Source organism: Gossypium hirsutum, chromosome A05 (genome assembly GCF_007990345.1).
Source record: "Gossypium hirsutum isolate 1008001.06 chromosome A05, Gossypium_hirsutum_v2.1, whole genome shotgun sequence".
NCBI classification, from domain to species: domain Eukaryota; kingdom Viridiplantae; phylum Streptophyta; class Magnoliopsida; order Malvales; family Malvaceae; genus Gossypium; species Gossypium hirsutum.
In genome coordinates this window covers 88,405,292-88,425,146 of record NC_053428.1, presented here as the reverse complement: position 1 = coordinate 88,425,146, position 19,855 = coordinate 88,405,292, and the positions used below count along the sequence as shown (strand labels likewise).

General features: G+C 38.8%; 1 non-coding gene across 1 annotated transcript; it reads right to left on the bottom strand.

Annotated features, from left to right (window-relative positions):
- Positions 1 to 13,633: 13,633 nt before the first annotated feature.
- Positions 13,634 to 13,740, bottom strand: LOC121229743 (small nucleolar RNA R71). Its single transcript, XR_005927698.1, has one exon. It is a non-coding gene; the product is annotated as a small nucleolar RNA R71 (small nucleolar RNA).
- Between the last annotated feature and the right edge of the window lie 6,115 nt (positions 13,741 to 19,855).

Here is a 19,855-nt window from a genome sequence, read left to right as displayed (position 1 = left end):
TAATAACCGGCAAGTCCCAGGAAGCTCCGAACTTCGGTAATATTTCTTGGAGGCTTCCAGTTAAGTATGGCTGAAATTTTGCTCGGGTCAGCTCGAATACCCGATGCGGATACCACATGACCCAAGAAGCTAACCTCTCTTAACCAGAACTCACACTTACTGAACTTAGCATATAACTGCTTATCCCGCAAAATTTGCAACACTAGCCTCAGATGCTCAGCATGTTCGGTCTCATCTCTTGAATAGACCAAGATGTCATCAATGAACACAACTACGAACCGATCCAAATATGGTTTGAAGATCCGATTCATCAAATCCATAAATACCGCAGGGGCATTTGTGAGCCCAAACGGCATCACTAAGAACTCGTAGTGACCATATCCCGTTCTGAAAGCAGTTTTGGGTATGTCCGAATCTCGAATTCGCAACTGATAATAGCCCGATCTCAAATCTATTTTTGAGAACATTGAGGCTCCCTTCAGTTGGTCGAACAAATCATCGATACGCGGTAACGGATATTTGTTCTTTATCGTCACTTTATTCAGTTGACGATAGTCAATGCACAACCTCATGGTTCCGTCCTTCTTTTTCACGAACAGTACTGGTGCACCCCAAGGTGAGAAACTTGGTCGAGCAAAACCTCTATCTGTCAATTCTTGCAACTGAGCTTTCAACTCTTTTAACTCTGTTGGTGCCATACGATACGGAGCTATCGAAATCGGCGTAGTCCCAGGTACAAGCTCAATACCAAACTCTACCTCCCGAACAGGTGGTAAACCCGGTAATCCTTCAGGAAAAACATCCGGGTATTCACTAACCACCGGCACAGATTCGGGTTTCTTGTCTAATTCTTTGTCATCCAGTACATACGCAAGGTATGCTTCGCACCCTTTTCTTACATATTTCTGGGCCAACATTGCTGATATTACAGCTGGCATCCCCTCCAAGTCCGTAGACTCAACTCGGATTACTTCGTTATTTGCGCACCTCAAATCAATAGTCTTGCTTTTGCAATTCACAACCGCATCATGCGCGGTCAACCAATCCAAACCAAGAATAACATCAAATTCATCAAACGGCAAAAGCATCAAGTCCGCCGGAAAACAGGAACCTCGAATTTCTAGGGGACATTTCTTACACACTTTGTCGACAAGCACGTAACGACCCAAGGGATTTGACACCCGAATTACGAACTCAGTAGACTCAATAGGTAAAGTCTTACTGGATGATAAGGTTTCACATATGTAAGAATGAGTAGAACCGGGGTCAATCAAAGCAATTACATTAGTATCAAAGAGAGTAAAAGTACCGGTAATAACATCAGGCGAAGAAGCATCCTCGCGGGCACGTATAGCATAAGCTCTAGCAGGCGCACGAGCCTCGGATCTGGTCGTAGCATCTCCAGATCCTCTCTGACCACCACTAGCATTGCCCGTATTTCCAGATGGTCTACCTCGAGCAGTGGTAGCACCCGGTTTCCCACTCTGATTTTCATTCTGTTCAAACAACCTCGGGCAATCTTTAATGAAGTGGTCAACTGATCCGCACTTGTAACAGGAGCGGTCAGGGAATCTACAACTCCCCGAATGCCATTTACCGCAATATCGACATTTCGTTCTATCTCGACGTTCATTCCCAACACTGGCGACCGAAGTGCCTCGTGTACCCACAGGGGGTCGATCACGATCTCGTCTAAAAAGGCCCGAAGTGCCTCTAAACTGGCCCGCATCATCTCGAAATTTCTTCGATGCCTGTTGAAGAGACTTTCCCGAAGATCTTTTATGAAACTCTCCAGTTCCCACATCAACTTTTTGTTTTTCTTTTCTAAGCTCTTCGGCTTTACAAGCTCGCTCAACCAGTACTACGAACTCTCGTATTTCAAGAACGCCAACGAACATTTTTATATCTTCATTCAGCCCATCCTCGAAGCGTTTACACATGATAGCCTCGGACGAAACACATTCCCGAGCGTATCTACTAAGTCTAACAAATTTTCGCTCGTAATCAGTAACTGACATGGAACCTTGCTTAAGCTCAAGAAATTCCTTCCGTTTTTGATCAACAAATCTCTGACTGATATACTTTTTCCGAAACTCAGTTTGGAAAAACTCCCAAGTTACTTGCTCTCGGGGCACAACAGAAGTCAGAGTACTCCACCAATAATAGGCAGAATCACGTAGCAAGGAGATAGTACACTTTAGGCATTCATCGGGTGTACAAGATAGCTCATCGAGTACCCGGATAGTGTTGTCCAACCAAAATTCAGCTTGCTCGGCATCGTCGCTATCCGTAGCTTTAAATTCAGTAGCCCCATGTTTTCGGATTCTGTCAACTGGGGGCTTATTTGACCTTATTTGGTCAGTTACCGGAGGTATTGTAGGTGCGGGGGTGGTATTAGTTGGGAATGGAGGTTGTGGGACAGCCGTATTAGTTCGAATGTATTGGTTGAACCAATCATTCATCACGCTATAGAAAGCTTGTCTAGCTTCATCATTCGGGTTACTAGCATTAGGTTGAGAGTCCGCCGGCGCTGTCCCTTGTGCGGGAGCAGGCGCTACACTCTCAAGATCATCAGCTACCTCTCGGTTGGGATCGGGATCCATTACTATAAATAAACACATTTACAATTGTCAGAAATCACCACACTATCAAGTAATCACATAAAATGGCATGTATAGCTAGACCCAACGCATTACGGTAGTCCTAGAATCGACTAAACCGTAGCTCTGATACCAATCAAATGTAACACCCCGAACCCGAGACCGACACCGGAGTCGAACACGAGGTGTTAACAGACTTTAAACCCCTTATAAAAAATATTTCCCAGACACTGCCATTCTGCGTACTAGTCGCTTTAAAAATCATATCTTGAGCTTCACAACTCGAAAATCAGTTTCGTGATTTTTCCCTGAAACTAGACTCATATGCCCATCTACATATTGTTTTCTATAATTTTTGGTCGGGCGAATTAGTACAGTTTATTAGTCAAAATCTCCCATGTTACAGGGATCGACTACCCTGACCTTTGCGCATTACGACTTGGATATCTCCTTGTACAGGGCTCCAATACTGATGCTGTTTGTTTCTAAAGAAACTAGACTCAGAGAGGAATCTATACATATATGGTATGACTCCTAATTATCTCTGGTTATTTTATAATGAATTTCCAAAGTCGGAAGAGGGAATCCAGAAACCGTTCTGGCCCTGTCTCACGAGAACCTGAATATCTCTTAACATACTATCCGTATTATTGTTTCGTTAATTTCCTATGAAAGTAGATTCATCAAGGTTTGTTTAAATAATTTATTCACTATTTAATTCCATTCCTACTATTTTTAGTGATTTTCCAAATCTACATCACTGCTGCTGTCAGCATCTGCCTTTAAGGTAGACTTTACCTATTTCATGGTTTCCATGATTCAACTAGCCCTTTTTGCATAAATAGCACAATTTATGAAAGTGATTAACCATCCCCGTGGCCAATCCTTGTCAAGCATATCCACACCAAATGATTATAACATTATACTCAAACACATATAAGCCATTTTCGCATGGCTATCCAAAATTTATACAAGTCCAAAGGGTCCACGACCCACAACAAACGGGTAGTCCTATACATGCCATGTCGAAGTTCAACCAAAATTGTACCAAAAGGGTGGGCTTTGATAGTGTGGGCGACTTTGACTTCAAGATCCCGAGTCCGATAGCTGGAGAACCAAATCTATAAAACAAAGGAGCAATGAAACGGAGTAAGCAATTTATGCTTAGTAAGTTTTGAGCAAGGAATTCCAGCACAACAAAAGTATAGCATTCATATAGCTAAACGGATAATTTCATATGCACAAATTTACGATATCGTACTTGCTTCACATTATCAACCCTTATGTACATACACAAAAGATCAACTCAGCCAAAGGCCGGTAGCTCGTTTATCAACTGAGCGAATACTTATTTGTAAGGGCTCAACTAAATTCAAGCACATACGAAACATACCTCAATGTTGGGATGTTTCGAGAGTATTAACTGGAATTTTACAGCAAGTTCATTCATTCCCAAATCACGTACCTTCGGAATTTAACCGGATATAGCTCCTCGTTCAAATGCCTTCGGGACATAGCCCAGTTATAGTAATTCGCACAAATGCCTTCGGGACTTAACCCGGATTTAGTAACTCGCACAAATGCCTTCGGGCTTAGCCCGGAATTAGTATCTCGCACAAATGCCTTCGGGCTTAGCCCGGAATTAGTATCTCGCACAAATGCCTTCGGATCTTAGTCCGGATATTGTCACTTAGCACAAGCCTTCAGGACTTAGCCCGGACATCATTCAAATAACCATGCACATTTAACAATAAATCATGGCCCATTCGTATTTCATTTTCGTTAGCAAAACTCAAACACAAGACATTTATCATTCTTGCAAATTCGGCTCAATAGCCACACAAAGAGCATGATTTTAATTTGCTTAAAACATGATCTAATCACATCATAATTTAAGCTCTCTTACTCAAGAACTTACCTCGGGTGTTGTCGAACGATTCCGATAGCTATTCGACCACTTTTTCCTTCCCTTTATCGGATTTAGTTCCCCTTTGCTCTTGAGCTTAATTAAACAAATAAATTGATTTAATCATTTGAGCATCGAAAAGAGGAACACAAGGCACTTAGCCCATATTTATACGTTAGACATTAAAGTCACATATGTACGGAATCATGAATCAAACTCAACATTTTAGCTAATTTTTCCCCCTTGGCCAAATATGCATGTCTATTTTGGGGCCGATTTCAACACTTAATACATTTACAAGTATGGTCACTTGTATTGACTAAACACCCTTTTGTTTCAAGTTCAAAACTTGGCTAATACACACATATACACACTAGTAAAGCATCCTCTCCCTTTCCATCAATTTAACACATGCATTGCTCATTAACATGCAAAAGTTATATTCGGCCTTAGCACACAACTTGCTAGCCGATTCTTCTCCATTTAGCAACCAATGCACATATGTGCTCACTCAAAAATGCTAAAAAGGAGGTTCAAGAATCATCAAACCACCATCACATGCATCATTAACAAGCTTCATATTTAGCATGCAATGGCATTAACACAAACTCCACCTAGGTCGAATCTTAACTCATCCTCATGCCTCATCACCACAACATCAAACATCAACCAAGAATGATGCATCCATGGCCGAGTGTCATTTCCATCACATAGCAAGATTTAGACCATGGGCTAGGTAGAACTCAAGCTAACAACTAAAACATGCATGCATCTCATGGAACATCATCAAACATACCTTAGCCTAGCTACATGCATGGCCGAACCTCTTCAACCTTTCTTCTTCCTTCCTCCTTAAAATTTTTGGCCAAGGATGAACCAAAGGATGAGCATTTTTTTTTCTTTGTTTTTTTCTTTCTAGTTTCGGCTAAATGAAGATGAGAAAGGATGAACAAAAATTTTCTCCTTTCTTTTCTTTAGCTCACGGCAATGGGGGGGAAACAACTACACACATTTTTTTTTTGTATTCATCATACTCCTTTTCATTATTTTATGCCCATGCCCCTTATTTTATTTTTTTCCTACATACCTCACTAGGCCAACATGTTCCCAACATGTTTCCACCCATAGCATGGCCAACCACTAGCTCAAATTTTGGGTAATTTGACATGCAAACCCATCATTTTCACAACATGCATTAATAGACCATTTTAAATTAGCCTATCATATTTTCACCATGTCTCATATCAATCCCTATTTAATAATTTCTCATGCAATTGGCAAAATTGGAGAATGAAACTTCCACATACTCATGTACACACATAATAAGCATAGAATATGGAAATCAATTATTTTTATGACTCGGTTTTGTGGTCCCGAAACCACTTCCCGACTAGGGTCAATTTTGGGCTGTCACAGACCCCCAATCAACAAAGGGCAATTTTTACACACTTTATCAACTAACACATACTTGCCTAATGGGTTTGACACCTTTACTACGAATTTAGTAGGTTCAACAAATAAGTTCATACTAGACACCAACTTCATGGAAATATACGAATGGGTAGGTCCCGGATCAATCAAAGCAACAATAGGAGTTTCATAGATAGAAAATGTACCCATAATTACATTAGGAGACAAGGCCTGTTCCCGAGTGCGAATGGCATAGGTCCTTGCAGGTGCCCTGCCCTTGGGTCTCACAGTAGACTCTCTAGGTGCACCTTTACTACTTGTTCCACTACCTGGATTCCTCTGAGGTTTTCCCTTATTAGTAGTACTATCTGACCTTGTTCCTTGGAAATTTCTTCTTTTCGTCCTCTCAAGGCAGTCACTAAAAAAGTGATCAGGGAACTGCACTTAAAACAAGTTCTATCATTCCCTTGACACTCGCCAAAGTGGCATCTACCACATTGAGGACATCATGATCTATCGAGTCAAGCATTCCTAACACTGGCAAATTGAGGTAGTCTGAGCTTTGAAACCATGTACTGTTTACTCCTATTCTTGTTCGAATACGTAAAAGAGGCATTAGATCGAGTTGTATACTCTCTCCACTTCTTAGATGAAGATTGAAAAGATTTGCTCAGTTGCCTCTTCTTCAAGTCCTGGGACATCAAATCAGCTTTTCGCTTTTCTTTGGCCAATTCTTCAACCTTGCATGCTTTTTCGACCAAGACTACAAACTCTTTCAACTCGTGGATACCAACCAGCAATCGGATGTCTTCATTTAACCAGTCCTCAAATCTTTTACACATGATGGCTTCGGTAGATACACATTCTCGAGCGTATTTTCTAAGCCTCACAAACTCATGCTCATACTCGATAACTATTATTTTGCCCTGTTTCAACTCGAGGAACTCTTTCCTCTTTTGATCCATAAACCTTTGACTGATATACTTCTTGCGAAATTCTTCTTGGAAAAACTCCCAAGTCACTTTCTCCCAAGGCACAAACGGCACGAGGGTATTCCACTACTGGTAAGTGGAATCTCTTAGAAGCAATACAACGTACTTCATGCACTCCTCCAGTGTGCATGACAACTCATGAAAGACTCAGATGGTGTTCTAGAGCCAAAACTCTGCTCTTTCCGGATCATCATCAATGTTAGCTCGGAGCATTTTAGCTTTTTCATTTCTAATTCGATCAACCGGAGGCCTTTCCCTTTTTACCATCTCAACAACTTGGGGAGCTACAGGGGTAGGCTGAGGAATAGGAGGGGGTAGGGGAGGTCGAACACTCAGGTTTTCCCAAAAAACTCGGTGTACCAATTATTCATCATGTGGAGAAAGGCTTCTCTGCTTCCTTCTCCTCCACTAATCATCTTGGGTCCACTATCAACTAGCATTACTCCTTCAGCGGGAGCAGGCGTGTTACTTTCTACGTCGTCAGCAACTGCTCGTTCAAGATCCATTTACTATAGAAAACATGATTTCAATTGTCAAGAGTTGTCACATTATCATAATACACGTATGGAATGTATAGCTAGACTTCCACAGTCACAGCATAGTCCTAGCACCCACTAAACCGTACCTCTGATACCAATAAATGTAACATCCCTTGCCCATTTCCAATGCTAGGGTAGGATATGAGGCATTACCGGACTTGAACATAAACTACTATGTAAAACTGGGCGATAAAATTTCGTTCAAATTTAAAATTTATTCAAGAACATGCATATCGTCCCTTATATGGGCCTACGAGGCCCAAAACATACATCGAGGGCTGTTCAGGACTGAACCGTGAACTTTAGAAAAAATTTCTTAAAACAGGGTCATACGCCTGTGTTCACACAAGGATACACTCGTGTGCCTTTGAAATGCCAGTGTCCCCAAGCCGTGTAACTCTCTATTTATGACATTAGCATAAATTTAATATCACACGGTCAAGTCACACGCCCGTGTGCTAGGTCGTTTGGCCAATTTAATTTTCATATATAAGGTGCAGACTTCACACAGCTTAGGCACACGCACATGTCCTAAGGTTGTGTCCTCCACACGACTGAGAACACGGCTGTGTCTCTACCCATGTGATTACTACCATGCATATTGACTTGTAAAACTAGGGTGCAGGGGACACACGGCCAGACTACGCGCCCATAGGGTTGACCGTGTGTCATACACGGCCTAGACACATGTCTGTGTGTCTACCCATGTGAACAACTTTGACGCTATTTTCCAAGCCCTCTTGTCACCCTTAACAACCCCAACACACCTTCACATGCCAATGGTGGTTGACATGGCAAAAAAGGGTTACTTAGACATCCATAGATTTAACTCGTGCATGATAAATTCATATCAAGTTTACCTAATTGGGACTCCTTGACTGGTTAAGTTCATTCAATACATTTCTTTACCTTTATTAATATAGTGACCATACCAATTGGCATCATTTATCCATCAAGCATAAATTCCACATTTTGTCAACCATTTGGCACACACCACAAAAGTAATAACACATCTCATGCACGTAACAATATTTAGGGATTTCAACCCAATAATCAATATGAGCCATATTTCATGGCCATACACAAAATGGAATAATATACCAAAAGGAGCCATCACTTTGGCTAACAAATATGTCACATAAAACAAAATACTAAGTCCCATATACATGCCATACTTAAATGTAGTAAACTAATTATACCCCAAAAGATTTGTTGATAGTATGACTCAAGCTCCGACGTCTATGATCCCTGAGCTAGCTTGACGATGCTAAAAGAAAAGGGAAGGGTGAGAAAGGAAAGCACAGGGCTTAGTAAGTTGCATGTAAATAATAAACAACATTAGTCAAGATATTCATGGATTAAACATATTACCAATTATCACCACAATATCATACTACACATATGAATGTAGTCAAAATTGACATTAAATGTCATTAAGCATCAAGCTTATCTTACTCCTTTCTACTCATATCACTCCACTTCTTAACCTAACATTTTGAATGGCCCATTGAACCACCGGAATACTAAAAGACACTTAGGATTGTCATACACCAAATAAGTACCAATGCCATGTCCCCGACATGGTCTTACATGAATCTACATATCATTGTCGATGCCATGTCCCAAACATGGTCTTACACTATCACACATATCATCTCTGATCCCATGTCTCAGACATGGTCTTACACAGGTACATATATCATCACTGATGCCATGTCCTAGATATGGTCTTACATTGGCACATATATCATCACCGATGCCATGTCCCAGACATGGTCTTACACTAGCACACATATCATCGCCGATGCCATGTCCCCGACATGGTCTTACACAAGCACATATATCATCGCCGTTTCCATGTCCCAGACATGGTCTTACATAGAATCTCATTTAGCACGGTGTCACGACATCCAAGTCCTAAGTATTCCTTTGGGTCACCCAAGCTTCCGAGGCACGAGGCTATCGCTAAACTTCCATTGGATCATCACAAGTCAATTTCATTAAGGCATACATACATGATCATATAATGTCAAATATTAGATACGTAATATTGGAGTTGTTTACTTACACACAACTTACCTTGGTGAAAAATATGGCAAATTTGCGATTTAGTCCACAACCTTTCCTTTTCCTCAATCAAGGTCTATCCCTCGTCCCTCTTGATCTATTGTAGCACATTTAGCTTATTTAATACATGCATTATTCATTTTAGTCCAAAAATCATGATATGGCAAAATTACAATTTTGCCCCTAAAATTTTACAAAATTACAAAGTTACCCCTAGGCTAGTAAAATGAAAAGTACCAGTTTTTCTCATTATTCAAGCCTAGTCGAATCATTTTCCCTCTTATACCAACCCACATTTTTAATTTATTCACACATTTACACATAGTTTCTACAACTTTACAATTAGGTTCTTTTTATCAATTTCACCAAAAACCACCAAGTAAAAGTTGTTTATCGCACCTCAAACCTCCATATTCTTCCATTAGTCATCAAAGCACAAGCATGTCATTCATAGGTATGTTTTTGAACATGAACCCTAGCTCAAATTAAGGGTAGAAATAGCTAAATCGAGCTATGAGGATTTTAAAAATATAAAGAACATTAAAAATAGGGTTAGAATGCACTTACTTTGAGCTTGAAAGATGAAACAAACCCTAGCTATGGCTTCTTGTGAAAGTCAGCCAAGAAGTATGAATATGGACACAAATTTTGACTATTTTTCCCTTTTAATTCTTTTATTAACCAATGGACCAAAACTCCCTTCCATTATAACTTTCATATTTTATCCCTCCTATGTCCATTTTTGTCCGTAATGACATATAATGGTCTAACTGCCAAATAAGGACTTCAAATTTCAAATATCATCACAATTAAGCCTTTAAATCAACTAGAACACATGTTTTTCACTTATTGCAATTTAGTCCTAATAACTTAATTGGACACCTTATCAGTAAACTTTCTCATTGAAATTTTCACACAAGCATGCATATATATCATGGACCTCGTAACATCTATAAATTAATTATTTCTATCTCATATTTTTAGTCTTAAAACCACTGTTCTGACTAGGTCCTAATTCGGGATATTACACTTTTTAAAAATGTATATATTAAAGTATGGCATGTATAGGCTAGAAGTTTTTGAATATGTTCAGTAATGTGCACATCAAGCCATGTGATATGGCTTGGTTTTGGTTATAATTATGAATGTCTTTTGGGCATTAACTATGTGATGCAAAAATGTTCTTATGATGTGTTCATGAATGACCTAGTGATAAATGGTTAATTTGGTATGTTGGTAATGTGATTTAGTTGTGGAATTGTTATGATTTTGGCTTGAGATTGGAAGTGAAATATTACGATAAGGATATGTTAAAATGTATGAGTTTGCTATGTGATTTTTAGTATGTTTTGAATTGGTTAAAAAGGATGAAATTTGTTGTTAATGAAATGGTATGAATGTTGTATGTTTTGGTTCTGAATTAGTTAAAAATTTGGTACAAAATGTTTTGGTTTTGATGCATGTAGGGAGGACACTTAAGGAGTGGCATTTTGGCCTTGTAAATGGCCTGTTTTTGCTCACACGGTTAGGGACACGGGCGTGTGTGGAAACACAAAAATTTATATACTTTTTCATATCCAATTTTACATAAACTCATGCAAATCAGGTTAAATTCTTGTCAAAAAATAATTAAATATTATAAAATAATTAAATCATGTTAAAAGTATCAACATGGTGAATTTATTTAATTTTATACTTAATTTTGATTAATTTTGACTATTTTCGACAGATTCACGCAAAGGTCAAAAATTGGCTCGGCTGACACTGCTGAAAGCACAAAATCGAGAAGCAATTTGAAGTATCGAGGCACTTTAATTTCCAGACTAAGACGGTCTAGAAATGTGTATTAATTCCTAATTTAATTAATTTTAATTTATTCCCCATTTAATGTGGGTTAAATAAATTATTTTTAATTAATTATAGAGAAAGGGTCCAGTTGAACCGCACTGGTCGGGCCAAATTGAGTGAACCAAACGAGCCACTAAATGGGCAGCCCAGATTTGTCCATATGCTGACCCAAATCAGCATTTTAGCTGATTAAATATGCTAGCAAAAAGGCTCTCAAAATACTTCTAAATTGCATTCAAACCCCACCTTAAATTATGGCTTTGTATATTTGCCCCAAGCTTAAAATAGCAAAGTTGAAACTCTCAACTTTGCCATGTGTGTGGCCGGCCAAGGGAGGTCTCTTTGGCCGCTGGAATTTTCTATTTTAGCAGCCACAATCATCTATAAAATCCACCCCTTGCTGATCATTCAAAGCATTACTCACTTCACATCATTCTCTCATTCCCTCTCTCACTTTTCTCTCATTTTTTCCATTCCATTCCCTCTTGTTCAAGTGTCGATTTCTTCTCTTGGAAAAGAGGCTTCTATTAGCCATTTTGGAGCAGCAATTAGGTGTTCATAATCGACCTTGATAGCCAAGGCCAACGAAGAATGAAGAATGGAGCAACTAGTCAATCCACGGAGAAACACTAGACTTGCCTCTTGTTCCCTTGCTCTCTAATTTTTGTTGTTGTTTTGACGAACATGTTTATGAATATTTATGCTATTTAAATGGTTATTTTAATCAATTCAGCTTAAATTATGTGTGTTGGGTTGATTATATTCTGCCTGCTTAAATTGTTAAAATGATGTTTATGTTGTTATAAGCATCGGTAAGATGCTTGATTAAGTAAAACCATGCCTAAGTTATTCTTGCGTTACGACTGTGAGGTAACTAATGAATTAATTATTTAAACGGATTGAAATTGTAATTAATTGACACAGTATTTAATCAGTGCATGTTTATTCTTCTAAGGTAGGTGAAGGGTAAATTAGCAATGTATCTGGCGATATTATTGCCTTGCATAACTTGCAAGATTATTGTGATTAAATTGTTTCAAGGTAGGGATGCCTTGTTACTTCACAAAGTCTTTTATATGCTTATTAGATTTAATTAATCATTTGAATTGACATAGGGATATGCAAGAGATTGGTTCAATTTAATGAGTACATATGTGCAATAGCATGTTTGCTTGCTAGAATCTGTTTAGTCGGTTGAATTGACATAGGGGTATGTCAAGAGATGAATGGATTTTTGTATGTAAGTTTGTTCATAAGTTAGCAAATTACCAAGTTGTTGTAATAGTATAAACATGAGTTTCATAATTCTGAGTTCAAGAAATATAATTAATCCAACACAAGCATGTTACATTGATTAAATCTTATTTGAAATCGTGCATTGGAACTCCTTTGTTATTTTTAATTATTTTCTTTGTTTTAAACAATTTTTGACCACATTTTAAAACCAAATTATTTTTACCTCACCAAAGTGTTTTACAATTAATTTCATAAATAATTCTTTTACAGTCCCTGTGGGTACGATAACTCGACATTTACTTGTCACTTTATTACTTGTTGCGATTGTGTACACTTGCACATTTTTTCGTCGTTCCAAGTTTTTGGCGTCGTTTTTGGGGAACTGTTTTAAAAAGTCATTATTTGTGAATTTGTTAGTTTTACATCTTGTTTTATTTTTCTATTTAATTTTTAACTTAATTAATTTTTCTGTGATTATTTCAAGTGTTGATGAGTATTGACCGAATTATTGACTTACTCCCTATAGACCCTGAGATAGAATGAACCTTTCGACAGCGAAGAAGACAAGTGAACCAGAGAAGGACTAAAGGAATGAATTTTGAGAAAATGAATCAAGGAAATGGAGCAAACCTTGATCAAAATCCTATCCTTATTACTGATGATAGGGATAGAGCCTTGAGACAGTATGCAATGCCTGTTTTTAATGATCTTAATCCGGGTATTAGGAGACCTGAAATCAAGGCACAACAATTTGAGCTGAAGCCAGCCATGTTCCAGATGCTTCAAACAGTTGGCCAATTCAGTGGAATGCCTACAGAAGATCTTTATCTTCATTTAAGACTATTTATAGAGGTGAGTGACTCTTTCAAATTAGCTGGAGTTTCCGGAGATGCATTACGATTGAAGTTGTTCCTGTACTCACTAAAGGATAGAGCTCGAGCCTGGTTGAATTCATTTCCAACAAACTCAATTTCTACATAGCAAAAGTTAGCCGAAAGATTCCTCATGAAGTATTTCCCACCTAGTAAGAATGCTAAGATGAGGAACGAGATCACTGCTTTCCAACAAATGGATGATGAGCCCTTGTATGAGGCATGGGAACGATACAAATAGCTATTACAGAAATGCCCTCATCATGGAATCCAACATTGCATCCAACTTGAGACATTTTATAATGGTCTTAATGCTCACACGAGGATGGTAGTGGACGCTTCTGCTAATGGTGCTCTCCTTTCTAAGTCATATAATGAGGCTTACAAAATCATCGAGAGGATTGCCAGTAACAATTATCAATGGCCAACCAATCGAGCCGCATCAGGAAGACGAGTCGCTAGAATACATGAAGTGGACGCTCTCACTTCACTCGCATCTCAGGTATCTTTAATATCCTCAATGCTTAAGAATCTTACCACTAATGGGTCAACAGTTTTGCAGTCCAACCACCTCACTAATTTGAGAGTATAGCCTGTGTTTATTATGGGGAGGAACATTTGTTCAAAGAATGTCCATCAAACCCTAAATTCGTATATTACATGGGTAACCAGAACCAAAACCGAGGAAGGCAAATACTGCAATCCAACTTCTATAACCCATCGTGGCAAAACCACCTGAATTTTTCCTGGAGCAACCAAGGGGCTGGAACCAGTAACAACTATGCTCAACCTAGACCGACTCAACCGCCTAGTTTTTCCCAACAAGCTCAGAAACCAGCTCAGGCTGAATCATCCAATAGCTTAGAGAATTTATTAAAGGCATACATGGCAAAAAAACAATGCCACTCTAAGGAATTTGGAGAATCAAGTGGGCCAGTTGGCTACCGAACTCAGGAACCGACCACAAGGTGCTTTACCTAGTGATACGGAGAATTTGAGGAATCTGGGGAAGGAGCATTGCAAAGCGTTGACATTGAAGAGTGGAAAGATAGTAGAGCCCAACACTATCAAAGCTAAAAGGAGCCGGCTGATGCTTAAGACTCAAAGGAAGTTCAATTGACTGCTGAAATTCCAGATGCACAAGAACCAGAATCTAAAAAACCCGACAAGGTAATTCTAGAACCAGCTAATTCTGATCAACTAACAACTTCGTTAGATTGAGAATTGCCACAGAAAATAAATCAACCAATTCCAGTAAAGAAACCACCACCACCCTACCCTCAAAGACTTCAAAAGCAGAAGCAGGAAATTCAATTCAAGAAATTTCTAGATGTACTCAAGCAACTTCACATCAACATCCCATTAGTTGAAGCACTTGAAAAAATGCCGAACTACGTCAAGTTTATGAAGGATATCCTGTCCAAAAAATGAAGACTTAGAGAATTTGAGACAATAGCTCTGACAAAGGAATGCAACGCATATCTTCAACACAAACTACCCCCAAAGCTAAAGGATCCTAAATGTTTTACCATACCTTGCAACATTGGAGCAACATATTGTGGTAAGGCTTTATGTGACTTAGGAGCGAGTATTAACTTGATGCCTATGTCAATATTTAAAAAGTTGGGGATAGGTGAAGTTAGACCTACTACGGTTACACTTCAGCTAGCAGATCGATCCTTAGCACATCCAGAAGGAAAAATCGATGACGTATTGTTAGTGTAGATAAATTTATCTTCCTTACTGATTTTGTTATCCTAGACTTTGAAGGATACAAAGAAGTGTCGATTATCCTAGGAAGACCGTTCTTAGCAACCGAAAGGACCCTTATTGATGTGTAGAAGGGCGAGCTTACAATGCGTATTCAGGATGACCAGGTAACATTTAATGTTTTTAAGCCTATGCGATTTCTTGACACAATTGATGATTATTCTACAGTATCTGACTTAGAGGATTCATTAGTGGAAACGGAGCTCAACTATGTTGAGGATCCGTTGGAACAAATTTTGACATCAGATCCTCCAAATGATGAAGAGGAGGATGAATACTTAGCTTTGTTAGAAGCTAATCAAAGGGGATTTAAGCCGCAATCCTGCTTTCAATCTTTAGAGTTAGAGAAGAGGGAGTATGTCCAACGAAAAGCATCAATCGAGGAACCACCTAAATTAGAACTCAAGGTATTACCTTCACATTTAAAATATGTTTATTTAGGTAATGCTTCTACTTTGCCTGTGATTGTTTCAGCAGAATTAACTACTAAGCAAGAAGAGAAACTCATCTTAGTGTTGAAATAATTCAATAAGGCTATCGGATGGACCATAGCCGTTATCTGTGGTATTAGTCCATCTGTATGCATGCACATGATTATCCTGGAAGATGGGGAAAAAGGGACAATTGATGGACAACGAAGACTAAACCCCATTATGAAGGACATGGTGAAAATGGAGATTATCAAGTGGTTTGATGCGGGTATCATTTATCCCATCTCAGATAGTTTGTGGGTAAGCCTGGTCCACTGCGTGCCAAAAAAGAGAGGTATCACCATCGTAGAGAATGAGAATAACGAGTTGATACCAACTAGAACAGTTATGGGATGGAGGATTTGCATTGATTATTGGAAACTGAACAAGGCGACTAGGAAAGATCACTTTCCTTTGCTATTCTTGGATCAGATGTTGGATAGACTCAAAAGGCGAGACTATTACTATTTTCTCGATGGATACTCGGGGTATAATCAGATTACAGTAGCACCAGAAGATCAGCACAAGACAATGTTCACCTGCCCGTACGGTACAATTGCATTTAGAAGCATGCCATTTGGTTTATGTAATGCACCTGTTACATTTAAAAGATGTATGATGTCTATTTTTACTGACATGGTTGAGAAGTACTTGGAAGTTTTTATGCATGACTTTTCAGTATTCAGTGATACTTATGATGATTGCTTAGCGAATCTAGCTAAGGGACTATGGCGATGCGAAGAAACGAACCTAGTACTTAACTGGGAAAAGTGCCATTTCATGGTACGAGAAGGAATTGTTCTAGGGCCTCGGATAACGAGACATGGAATCGAGGTAGATAAAGCAAAGGTAGATGTTATCGAGAAACTCACACCTCCAACATCTGTAAAGGGTGTTAGGAGCTTTTTGGGCCACGCAGGGTTCTATCGAAGATTTATCGAGGACTTTTCCAAAATTACTAAACCCTTATGCAAATTATTGGAGAAGGACACGACGTTCAACTTCGATGATGAATGCTTAAAGGCTTTTAAATATTTGAAGAGTCGATTAGTTACGGCACCCATAATCGTCACACTAGACTGGGATTTTCCATTTGAATTAATGTGTGATGCAAGCGACTTCACAATTGGGGCTGTCATGGACTGGCGAATGAACAAAGTTTTTCATCCCATCTATTATGCAAGCTGGACTCTTACAGGAGCTCAATTGAACTATACGGTAACAAAAAAAGAGCTACTTGCGATTGTATTTGCTTTTGACAAGTTTCGATCTTATCTTGTAGGTACAAAAGTAACTGTTTATATAGACCACTCGGTAATTAAGCACTTACTTGCCAAGAAAAATGCTAAGCTGAGACTGATCCGGTGGGTGCTTCTACTTTAAGAGTTCAATTTAGAAATTCAAAATCGGAAGGGAGTAGAAAACCAAGTAGCAGATCACTTGTCTAGATTGGAGCCACAAGAAGGGAATTCACCTAGTATACCAATTCAGGAAACATTTCTAGATGAACACATACTGAAGGTAAGTCATGTCCATAGTAACCCTTAGTTTGCTGGTATTGCTAACTATTTAGCTTATGGTTTGATGCCAATCGATAAGACGTATCAACAAAGGAGAAAGTTCTTTCACGATGTGAAGTACTATTTCTGGGAAGAGCCATATTTGTTTAAAAAGTGTGCAGATCAGATGATTAGGAGATGCGAGGCAGAAGATGAAGTACAAAAGATCTTATACCATTGTCACTCAACTCTGAATGGAGGACATTTCGGAGGTACTCGTATGGCGGCCAAAGTATTGCAAGCCGGATTCTTTTGGCCAACACAATTCAAGGATGCATATGCGTACGAAAGAGCTGTGACTGATGTCAAAGAGTCGGAAATGTCACCAACAGAAATGAAATGCCGCGAACAAACATCATTGAGGTAGAATTGTTCGATGTATGGGGTATTGACTTTCTTGGTCCTTTCCCTCCGTCTTTTGGTCACAAGTATCTATTGGTAGCAGTAAATTATGTGTCCAAGTGGGTCGAGGCTGAAGCTTATCCGACAAACGATGCTAGGGTTATAATTAAGTTCTTGCAAAAACACGTGTTCACAAGTTTGGAACCCCAAGAGCTATCATTAGTGATGAAGAGTCCTACTTTTTAAACAAGTAGTTAAAATGGTTATTAGACAAGCATGGAGTGAAACACAAGGTTGCAACAGCTTACCATCCGCAGACAAATGGGCAAGCTGAACTAGCAAATAAGGAAATCAAGGGCATACTTGAGAAAGTAGTTTGTCCAAACCGACGTGATTGGTCCAAAAGGTTGGATGATGCTTTATGGGCTTACAGAACAGCATACAAGACACCTTTAGCGATGTCACCTTACAGGTTGGTCTTTGGGAAAGCATGTCATCTACCCTTAGAGTTTGAACACAAGGCTTACTGGGCTCTTCGACAACTCCACTTGGATCCTATGCTTGCTAAAGAGAAACGAATGCTCAAACTCAATGAACTAGAGGAACTCCGGCTATAATCCTACGAAAATGCCAAATTACTCAAGGAGAGACTTAAGAAATCTTCGAGTTCCAGAATTTGAAGCAGGTCAGCAAGTTCTGTTATTTAATTCCAGACTAAGGTTCTTCCCAGATAAGCTAAAATCACATTGGTTCATTCCATTTACGATTCAACATGTCTATCCATACGGAGTTGTCGAGCTCCAAGGTAAGGGAGGTAATTTTCGAGTTAACGCTCAGCGCCTAAAACACTATTGGGGAGATAAGATTGAACGGAATGAAATTTTGTTCATTTTATCGGATGTTTAAAATTTTCCTATGTTCCTTTTTAATAAATGATTTAGGGTCTATTTTCGGCATTAGTATGTTCAAATAAATTCTGTCTAGGAGATCGGAACTTAAGCGGGACTGCCTGTGACCCTTCCAATCTTTCCTGGGAATTGATTTTAACAAAATTTTCCTAAAAATTATTCTCTAAATAGAGATTTTAATCTTTGATTTTTCAAATAAAAAGGTCAATTTTGACCCAAGTTTTAAATTGCGACTCAATTTCAAATTTTCATTAAGTCTACGGACTTAATTGAAGTATTTTTAAAATTTGGTTGCTCTTTTCGTGAATAATAAAAACTAGATGCCTCTTTTTTGTAAATATTTTCAAAAGGCTTCTAGAATAAATGTTTTTAGTTTAAAAAAAGAAAAAATTGATAATTATTAAAATATAATTATACACGTTATAATATACTTTAATTATTATCAATTTTAGGATTTTATTTGGTAAGTTTTTAATAAAGATAATAAGATGATAATCTTTAATATATAATTATATCTATTATAATTTATATATAATATATAATTATACCAAAGTGCCGAAGCCCCTAGCAACAGCAGCATCAAGAAGTCGGCTAGCACACGCCCAGCTCCATCACACGCACATCCCGCGCACACAACGCGTGCGTTGCCTCGAGCTGCCCCAGCCTCAGTTCGTTCCAAGCCTTCACCCCGCGCGTGATACCTGGTCTCTGCACCATCCTGCGTGCACCTAAGTCCTACTTGCTACCGAACGCTCGTGTTACTGATTACATCCAGCCCTACTGCACATCACTGCTCCCACACGCTCCATGCCCGCACGCCCTTGCAACTTGTGCGGCATTCACCTTTCATCCACCCTAAGCCACAAACCCTCCAACCCTCCTTTTAAATTTCCATCTTTTTCTTCATTATTATTATTATTATTCTAGAGTTCTTATATTTTTACAAAAAAAAGGTGGTCAAACATGCCTCGCAAGAGAACTCGTGCTTCCGCTCAAATTGATGAAACACAAAACAAGTTCCACTGTGAAGAAGCCAAAGTGAGATATGAAAGTATCTTCAAAAATCAACAGATGCATCCAGAAAAAGGCTTTACATTAAAGGAAGGCAACTATCGAGACTTTATGTCACGTATTCGTCAAGTTGTTGAAACCCTCAATTGGGAGTTGTTTTGCGAAAAGAGACCTAGTGTGGACGAGGAGCTAGTTCGTGAGTTCTATACGAATTTAACTTCAAGTGAGATGACAGAAGTTCTAGTTCGCGAAATCAAGGTACTGATAAATTCAAATGCTATTAATGAGTTCTTTGAATTACCAAATTTCAAAAACGACGAATATT